Consider the following 11,500-nt stretch of genomic DNA (forward strand, 5'->3'; position numbering starts at 1 on the left):
GTTAAGAATGTGCCTTTCAGCTGTGATCATTTTCTCACAGTTTTGAATATGGCGAACATTCTCATCATTCAAGTTACATTTACATTTACATTTAGTCATTTAGCAGACGCTTTTGTCCAAAGCGACGTACAAGGGAGAGAACAGTCAAGCTAAGAGCAATAAAAAACATGTTGTAACAATAAATACTACTTTACATAAGAATTAGACAAACAACCTAGAAAGGAAAAAGAAGTGCAGGAATGTAACTGCTGAAGTGCAAGTTAAGCGCTAGTCAAGGTGCCAGTTAGGAAGGGAGGTGCTCTCTAAAGAGTTGGGTCTTCAAAAGCTTCTTGAAGGTAGAGAGGGACGCCCCTGCTCTGGTAGTACTAGGCAGTTCGTTCCACCAACGCTCCACCAACCAAGTTTCTTACTTTGGGATTATATCTTTATCTTATTCCTATTAAACGAATACCTTGATAAACCCATTGAATATTTCACCGGCCATTAAATCCACTGGTAAAATAAAATTATACTTTAAAAAGGATTTTAATTACACCAAACATATACCTATTTAGAATACTACAGTCTTGAATCAGAAACTGGAAAAAAATTATTAATTGAAAGATAAAGAGAAAGGTTTGCATTAGAAATATAAACTAGAAGCATCCATTTTGGTCATTGGGGGGCCAGATTTTTTTGATCTGTTGGCTTGCCTATCACAATACTGTAGAAACCATTTTTGAGTGTGGCAAATATACCATGTGTGATCAGTGGTACAAACGGTTAGTGTTGTTGAATAACAAGTGGCTGACCTGGGTTTTAATTCCTGGGCAATGCAAGATCTTCTTTGGATAAAGATGTTTGTTATAGTTGCATTTTTGGATCACTTTGTCTCATTGATAGCCCATGACTTACATATACAGCAGTAATAGTGGGATAATGTCTTCATCTGCAACTACATCTATATTTTTCCTTCATACATGCACATTTCAAAGCAAATGCTACTGCACCACTTTTGTTTAGTTGGTAACAAGGCGGCAAACAAACAAAACATAGCAGAAAACTGAATAAAATTTCAACAAATATCTGAATTATTTGATTTTTTTAATAGTTACAGTTGCTCAAATACATCCTTAGCTGTGGTACGGCCTTGCATTGTGCATTGTGTTGCATTGTTTACCTCTGTCACTTCAAACTGGTTGTTAACACTGTAGACAAAAATAAATCGCGAGCTGAGCATTATAATTTATGGCAGTGCTCTCGTCCAGAGCCACAGAATACGCAATAAAACTTTTGCCTTTGACAAACAGCTAGAATTATTTTCCGATAATGACCGCCGGACTATACATTATCCCGCTTATTTTTTGGTTACATCACTCCAAAATACATCTTTTTAATGATTTTGTCGCCATTTCGTGACTTCCGCTTAGAAAAATAGTTCTTCACGCAAATAGAACTTCAAAGTTTCAGGTGTTACGTAGCAACCCATTACTTGCTGATTACAGACGTTAAATGACTGGACTACTTGCGGAATGATATGAAAGATGTGAATTAGAAGCACAAAACCCACTGCCAATGGCAGCGGTAAACATTGCAAAACAATTCAAATCAATGGAACTTTTTGCAACATTCTGAGGAGCCGTATATCAAGCCGACTTCATATAAAGTGGCGGGCCGCATGTAATCGACTGGCGGGCCAAGAGGTTGAGACCCTGCCTTAAACAGAAGCCATGGATGAACAGAGAGGTCCGCCTCCTGCTGAAGGCACGCGACACCGCTTTCAGATCGGGTGAGGCTCAGGCCTACAGTTTATACAGGGCTGACCTGAAGAGGGGCATCAAGAAGGCCAAGCACTGCCACAAGCTAAGGATTGAGGAGCACTTCAAGAACAACTCTGACCCCCGACGCATGTGGCAAGGCATCCAGGCCATAACGGACTACAAACCCACCAACACACCACCCCCCCAACCAGCAATGCCTCCTTCCCTGACGAGCTAAACACGCACGTAAGGCTGCTGGCCCTGATGGCATCCCCGGACGCGTGCTCAAGGAATGCGCTGGGCAGCTGGCTGAGGTCTTGACTGACATCTCCAGCCTGTCACTGGCCCAAGCAGCTGTCCCCACGTGCTTTAAAACCACCTCCATCGTGCCGGTGCCAAAACACTCCACTGCAGGGAGCCTTATTGACTTCTGCCCTGTTGCACTGTCCCTCACCATCATGAAGTGCTTCGAGAGGCTGGTCCTGGCTCACCTCAAAACCTGTTTACCACCCACACTGGACCCCCTACAATTCGCCTACCGCCAGAATAGGGGTACGAAGGATGCCATCTCCACGGCACTACACTCCGCCCTTTCCCACCTGGACAACAACAACACCTATGTGAGAATGCTGTTCATAGACTTCAGTTCAGCTTTCAAAACCATCATCCCCTCCAAACTGATCACCAAACTCAGTGACCTGGGCATCAACACCTCCCTCTGCAACTGGATACTGGACTTCCTAACCAACAGGCCGCAGTCTGATAAGTCAGAGAACCACACCTCTTCAACCCTCATCCTGAACACCGGTGTCCCACAGGGCTGTGTGCTGAGTCCTCTCCTCTACTCCCTCTTCACCTACGACTGCACACCTGTACATGGTTCTAATACCATTGTCAAGTTTGCAGAAGACACAACGGTGGTTGGCCTCATCAGCGGCAACATGAGTTGGCCGACAGGGAATAGGTCCAGCACCTGGCGGAGTGGTGCGCCGACAACAAACTGGCTCTCAACACCAAGAAGATCAAAGAGCTCATTGTGGACTTCAGGAAGACCAAAGGTGGCACACACACCCCCATCCGTATCAACAGGACGGAGGTTGAGCGTGTTGCCGGCTTTAAGTTCCAGGGTGTCCACATCTCTGAGGACCTCTCTTGGACCCTCAACACCTCAACCCTGGTCAATAAGGTACACCAGCGTCTCTTCTTCCTGAGGAGACTGAATAAGGCCCATCTGTCTCCTCAGATTCTGGTGAACTTCTACCACTGCACCATCGAGAGCACCCCTTACCAACTGCATCTCAGTATGGTATGGCAGCTGCTCTCTTGCGGACCGGAAAACACTGCAGAGGGTGGTGAAAACTGCCCAACGCATCACCGGTTCCTTACTCCCCACCATTGAGGCTGGGAGACGCTACAGGGTCCTCCGTTCCCGGACCAGAAGGTTCAGGGACAGCTTCTTCCCTGCGGCTGTCACCCTGCTGAACTCTGCACCACGGTGAATGCCCCCCCACACACACCTCCTCCAGTGACCGTACTTCCTCCACCCTGGCCTGGACTGCCACACACCCTCCTCCAGCCTCTGAACATTTGCACTAGACTTTTTTTTTACCACTGTATTATCTCACTTATAGTGTATTCATATTTATATCTATCTATATACATATCTTGTCCATAGTGTATTCATAGTACTTATATCATACCATACCTCTTAACTTACTCTGTATATAACATTACTACTACCATTTCATTTAATTTTTCTCATTTGCATTGAATTAACTACCATCACTTTTACTTACACCTGCACTTTATATATACTTATCATATCTGCACTACCTACTTCTTATTTCATGTATATATCTTATTTATTTACATATAACCCTTTTACATATTGCACATAGTCTGCACTTTTACTGCTTTTTTGCACTTCTGGTTAGATGCTAAACTGCATTTAGTTGTCTCAGTACTTGTACTATGTGAAATGACAATAAAGTTGAATCTAATCTAATCTAATCGAATCTAATCTAATCTAATATGGAAATGTGGTGTTTCCAGGAATGTTAATGTTACCGCTGTTATTTTGTTTGTATTTATTTGTTCCTCTACTGAACTAAGTTTGGATTAACTGCAAATCATCTGAGATTGGGCGCTAATCAGTAGGCCTACGGTGGGTTTAAGCGTTCAGATTTCTTTGGTACATTTTAAAAATGAGAATTAATTATTAGAATAAAAAAGTCTACACCACCCTGTCACCTGTACACCAGTGATAATAACACATTCTCACGTAGCCTAATAAGAGCAGAGCTGTTTTGCATTTCGGATTTTCTCAATTTCTGTTTTTCTGAATGAAGATGAGAATAAACTCGTTATTTTAGAAAAAAAACAGGGCATTGTTTTCCTCAAGTGAAATTTTACACTTCCGTGCAAACGAAGGCAGGCGAATTAGCTGCCGGTCTCGACTAATTGGATGCTATTAATGGGTACCAAAGACGTCACTTCCGTGAAGCCTGCCGCCATCTTTGTGCCCGACTCAACCATTATTCCCGTTGTATTATTATAAGATTGTTGTACCCAATAGTAGCTAGGTAGTCATATATAATAATATATAGTTATAATATAATAATAATAATATTAATAATATAATACTAGTATTGTTTTCTATTGATAGGTTCTTCAAATTTAGACTTTTTAAATGTAGTATTTTCTAATTGTAGTGGTTAGTTAGCTATCATAGTTATCTAGCGAACAGTCATGACTACGAACATAGCACATCTAAATGAGACAGAAAGACAGCGATATTTAGAAAAAAAACATTGATTATTGACCGCGATCCATATTTATTACCTTCAACTTTATTTTGTCCCTTAAAATCTGCCCCAACTGTCTTTTCCCGACGTATACATTTATCTTGTACACAATCCATCCCCATACACCGGAGATAGCCTGCAGGGCTTTCAAGATTACAGATGCATATCAATATGCATTTGAAGGATGGGTGAACTACACCAAGATATGGCATCTGGAGACACAAAATATGTATGTCATCACAGGACATCTTAGTAATTCAAACAGCGATTATCAACCGATTTATTTTAGTGGTGGTTAAGAGTGCCAATGTGGGCTAGCTAGGTGTAGCTAAAGCCTTTAGTGAAGGGCTAAACAACTCGCTAACTATTAGCACTCTAGCTTGCTCAGGAGAGTTTAGCTCTGATAAGACACAGCAATTATTCACGATTGTATCAACGTGCTGCATTTCACTTAACATGTCAGTCATTCCCAGGCTCTGAACACAAAATCAACATGTCCGTGGATAGTGGTGCAGGAAGATACAAAGTGTTGACTGCACAATCTGAAGTTAGATGTTGGCTGCCAGTTGTCTCTTCTAATTTGCAGCCAACCATTTGTTCCGCCGATCTAAATCTTTTGGTATACAATTAAATGTTTTCTTTGGGTAATTTTCGCGACTATTGTCGCATCCATCAGCACAACATAAGCAGGGCATTTTAACTTTCTGTGGGTTGTGACCGACTATTGTCTGTGTTGTGACCGACGCTCAGCTAGACTTTCGGACACAAAGATGCAGTTAAACGCAGTGACGTCACATGGTATCCATGAATAGTGCAATTCGTGCGCAGTGAACGCCCTCTTGCGGTCAGTGTGGGAACTTCACTGGGGTTGGAATCTCCATTGCTCTCTATTGGCAAACTCGATGAGACAAATTCGGCCTTCGTTGGGAGGTCTCTGTCGGTAGGAAAACTGTATGATCAGGGAAAGTGTATTAAAACCGGATGTCGTCACTTTAAGCCGGTCTCTGGTTGGATAAAGCTTTTCAGCAGAAATGGACAAGGACCTTTACTTTTTAGTTGAGAAGTTGTGTTGATCGCCTGGCATGCAAACGATCGGTTTTCTTTAAATTATTATTATTTTTGTGAAGTTATACGGCTTATGTGAATAAAGCTATCTACACAACTTTTTATATGTCTACATTGACTCGTTTAGTTGTTCATGTGGTACACGTAGGTCTTAACTGAAGCTAACGCTTAGACCAACAATCCATTGGAACACATAGTAGCTAGCTAGCCTCGCTGCTAATAAGTCTAACGTTAGCATGCTAATATGAATAGACCCATTATAGTCAGGTGGCTTAATGCTCAATTGACTTGTTAACCGAACTTTTACGAAGTCATACAACTAAACACACAAGTGACTTGTTAACCGAACTTTTACGAAGCTATATGACCAAACACAAAGCTAGCACTGTTAATTCCGCTATAGCTAGCCAGGTCAATTAGCTCGCCTAAGATACTGCAATTTAAGCTAACCAATTACCTCATTTCCCCCAAAACCCATCGATTACATGTGTTTGTGATGTGTAACATATATCCTTAATCAGTCATTCAAGTTATTAACGTTTATTTACCGCTAGCGATTACACGACACAAGGGTAATTCAATCGCTATTAATGTTGAACTTGAACTTCAACAACGTCACACAATATTAAAAGTCAGGCATCGGCATGGTTCCTACAGAATAAATCAAAGGTCCTTGTCCATTTCTGCTGAAAAGCTTTATCCAACCAGAGACCGGCTTAAAGTGACGACATCCGGTTTTAATACACTTTCCCTGATCATACAGTTTTCCTACCGACAGTCTCTACTCTACTGACTCTACTGCCCTCATCGAACAGACAGCACACCTTTCTTCAGGCACAGCGCTGACATCTGTTCTAAAGGAGACATCACAAAACATGATTTGAATTTCAAATAGGTTTAAGACGCATCAACCTGATTAAACAAACAAACAAACAAACAAACACTCAAACAGTAGAAACCATCAAGGGAATTCGAATGGTTTTAGTCGTTGTCATGGGAATTATATTTGTTTTAATGGACACTTCAATGAACGTTATTGCTGTAGTGGTAGTCTATTTTTCTGAAATTGACAAATTGATTGACAAATTTACAGATTTAGAGTCTGCTTTTGTGTATTGCTGACGTTTCAAAGTAGTTTTCCATAATTTCATTATTTTAGACACGCTACCATTGTTCAGCTTGAATGTCCGTATAGCTTTACAGTTAGTGTAGTTAAATTACGTTTGAGCTCATTTGAAAACTTCAAGAGTTTCCATTGGAAATATTGTAAGGCAGCTCACTGGCAAATTAGCTAAATAATCAATCCTGGGAAAGCTAATATCATCATCATCATCATCATCATCATCATCATCATTGTTTATTCAGGGAGGCTCTTTTGCAGCAATCCCCTGATTGAGGCTACATAGTACAGAAGAACAATAAATAAACAAACCATAACAAAACAAAACAGACAAAATAAATAAACAAAACACATTAAACAACTCAGAAATTAAGTATATATATATAAAAAAAAATGACATAAAGTAAAAAAAAATATTAAATCAGAGAATCATTTAAAAAACAGCATTGAGGCACATCCTTAGCATCTAACAGGCTCTTAAATTGGTTGACAGACAAATACTTGGTTAATTTCAACTCCACTTGAACACTGTTCCATTTATGTGAAGCAAAGAACTTAAAAGCTATTTTACCTATATTAGTTTTTGTAAGGGGGATTTCAAGGGAGATGAGGCTCTGTGACCGTGTGTTATGACAGATGGATTTTAATTTTAAAAGTGACATGAGATAATTAGGCAGTTTTCCCACTAAGGCTTTATAAACAAATAAAAGACAGTGTTTTTCGCTCCTGTCTGCTAGAGGGGACCAACCAACATTCTTGTATAAGTTACAGTGGTGGGTCCTGAAAGCGCCTCCTGTAACAAAGCAAATAGCACTATGGTAAACAGAGTCCAGGAGTTTTAAGGTAGAGGGTGCATCATACATGTAAACAATGTCACCATATCAAGAACTGACAAAATTGTTGATTGCACTATTTCCATTCGGTTTTCAAAAGTAAAACAAGATCTTATTCTATAAAGAGCGCACAGTTTAATTTGAACCTTCTTAGCTAGGTCAAGAACATGTGATTTAAATGACAGCCTATCATCTAGCCAGATACCTAAGTATTTATAGCAAGGAACTTGCTCAATATTAGTCCCAGAACGGGTGCATATCCTATGGGTGGGGGGGACATTATTTCTAGCATTGGAGAAAATCATGAATTTAGTCTTAGATTCATTCAGCATCAATTTGAGGGACTTTAGGGAATCCTGTACACCAGTGGTTCCCAAACTTTTTACAGTCCCGTACCCCTTCAGACATTCAATCCCCTCCCGGTTGAAAAAAGAAAAAGTTCGGAGTTCAGCACAGACTTGACATTGTGACACAGACGTGACCCGTGACACAGACGTGTGTATGTACATGGGTTTTTATATATGTGTGTGTGTGTTTATGTGTGTGTGTGTGTGTGTGTGTGTGTGTGTGTGTGTGTGTGTGTGTGTGTGTGTGTGTGTGTATGTGTGTGTGTGTGTGTGTGTGTGTGTGTGTGTGTGTGTGTGTGTGTGTGTTCGCTAAAAGACAAATAACACTTTTTCAGTGTGTTGGTGTGGATGAAGGACATTTGGGAAATGGTGCAAAAACAATACGGTCATAGTTTCATTTGGATATATTTCTATTTCAATGGCCATAGTTTCATTTGGATATATTTCTAATTCAATGGCCATAGTTTCTTCCCATTTTCTTGTGTTGTTCAGCAAAACATGAAACAATCTTGACACAAATTAGCCCACATACGCGGAAATGAAAAAGAGTTAACCATCTATGTGATCTGGAAAAATCACCAGAAGCCACTTGTTACATCATCAAGGCAACATAATCATTTTCTACCATTTCCACTGAACAGACTCCAGTGTCTAGAGGGAGTGAAAATGTTGACATGTCTCCTCTTACCTAATTACATCACTGGAGTGGAAGAACGGGCACGGGCACGCACACACACACACACACACACACACACACACACACACACACGCACACACGCACACATGCACACACACACATACACACACTCACGCACCCACGCACACATGCACGCACTCATGCACACACACACACTAATGCTTCTGGTATGTCAATGACTACATGGCATTTCAGACGTGTTCGAGTACTCAGACAAATCTTTGGTATTCCGCCCTTTGACCTTTTCCCCTTTTGGGATTACAGGTTGAAACGTGACGTATTTGATAAGTGTACAAACAGGATTTGCAATTTTAAGCTGTTTCTAAATGGAGGTTCCCATCTCCTTAGGATATGTACGCATGCGCGGTGTGTGTCCTTATGTGTGTGTGTGTGTGTGTGTGTGTCTCGTCAGGATATGTACGTATGCGCGGTGTGTGTCCTTATGTGTGTGTGTGTGTGTGTGTGTGTGTGTGTCTCGTCAGGATATGTACGTATGCGCGGTGTGTGTCCTTATGTGTGTGTGTGTGTGTGTGTGTGTCTCGTCAGGATATGTACGTATGCGCGGTGTGTGTCCTTATGTGTGTGTGTGTGTGTGTGTGTGTGTGTGTCTCCTCAGGATATGTACGTATGCGCGGTGTGTTTGGCTTATCCGTTTGAAATAAACTGATAGTTCTGCTCTTGTCTGTGTATTCATTCTGTTAATGTAAACGGATGACACACCAATCTTTATTCATTTTGCAATGTATATGTTGAGGAAAGAAAGATCTCTTCCATCATTGGAGAGGTATCGCCCAGTGCCTGCCTTTGGATTAGATGCTTGGAATGGCTCTAGACATGTACACACGTACACATCCACACTGACACTGACACTGAGTACACATGTACACGTACACATCCACACTGACACTGACTACACACGTACACATCCACACTGACACTGAGTACACATGTACACATCCACACTGACACTGACTACACACGTACACATCCACACTGACACTGACTACTCATGTACACGTACACATCCACACTGACACTGAGTACACATGTACACACGTACACATCCACACTGACACTGACTACACATGTACACGTACACATCAACACCGACACTGACTACACATGTACACGTACACATCAACACCGACACTGACTACACATGTACACGTACACATCCACACTGACACTGACTACACATGTACACACGTACACATCCACACTGACACTGAGTACACACGTACACGTACACATCCACACTGACACTGAGTACACATGTACACGTACACATCCACACTGACACTGACTACACACGTACACACTAACAGTGACTACACACGTACACGTACACATCCACACTGACACTGAGTACACATGTACACATACACATACACACTGACACTGACACTGACACTGACTACACACATACACATACACATACACATACACATACACATACACATACACATACACATACACATACACATACACATACATATACACATACACATACACATCCACACTGACACTGACACTGACTACTCATGTACACGTCTACACTGACACCAGGGACGTGCGGTCAGGGTGAAAAGTAATAAATAAATATTAATATTATTATTAAAATAAATATTACTCATCATGCATCTTTTAGGGGTGGCAGTGGTGCAGGAGGTAGAGAAGTCGTTTAGTAATCAGAAGGTTGCTAGTCCGATTCCCTGTCGAAGCGTCCTTGAGCAAGACACTGAACCCCTAATTGCTCCTGATGTGCAGTGTGCCATCAGTGTAAATGTACAATGTGTATACATCCTTGTAAGTCGCTTTGGATAAAAGCGTCTGGTAAATGTAAATGTAAATCTTTTGACCGCATCCTCAGAGCTGCTCTATGTGATTACCAGGGCAAAGGCCCTAAGGGTTGTTCCTTGGTGACTTGGTTTGTGTCATATGGTTGCGTGCAGTGGAGAGACAGAACTGCCCTCAGGTTCTACAGCACACCCACCTAAATGCAGATGATATATAATTTTCAGGAGACACAATATTCAAATTCCAACATTTCTTTGTTCCAAACTGGTTACAGATAAGTGAAGGCTGTTCAGCTGTTCAGCAAGTTTGTCGTTTTGGGATTTTTTTATTTTAATTTCATCACGCGTCTCCTTTTGAGCAGACCAGTGATGTCTTTGTAAATTTGTACAGGGGTGAACAGCCTTGTTTGTGTATTCTCTTTGAGCCAGGATATGTCGACAGATGGGATGCCATTGGGGTTTCCCCACAGACACACCCAGTCCTCTAGCTCCACCTGGAACACACATATAACGCAAAACAACAACTGGTGCTTGGGGCGAGCAGTCAGGGACCTCGGGTTTCATCATACAGCACACCCACCTAATTCACAGCACAGAGACACAATAGTCAAATTCAAACATTTCTGTGTTCCAAACTGGTTACAGATAATTAAAGGTTAAGATTGTGCCTTTCAGCTGTGATCATCTTCTCACAGTTTTGAATCTGGCGAACATTCTCATGCAAGTTTGTTACTTTGGGATTTTGTTTGTATCTTATTCCTATTAAATTAATACCTTGATAAACCCATTGCAGATTTCACCTGCCATTTAATCCACTGGTAAAATAAAATTATACTTTAAAAATTGTAATTACACCAAACGTATAGCTATTTCGAAACTCTCTAATGTTTCAAGTACCCCTAGCATAATTAGTAAGGGATAATGTTTAGGCCGGTGGTCATTATCGAAAAATAAATCCCGACGCCCGAACAGGACCCCGACGCGCAGCAGATAAAATAATTATTATACGGCTCCTCAGAATGTTCCAAAAAGTTCCTTTGATTTGAATGGGCCTCAGCTGCGCGTCGGGGTCCTGTTCGTCCCCCCAGGATTTATTTTT

Source organism: Clupea harengus, chromosome 23 (assembly GCF_900700415.2).
Source record: "Clupea harengus chromosome 23, Ch_v2.0.2, whole genome shotgun sequence".
In the NCBI taxonomy this organism is placed as follows: domain Eukaryota; kingdom Metazoa; phylum Chordata; class Actinopteri; order Clupeiformes; family Clupeidae; genus Clupea; species Clupea harengus.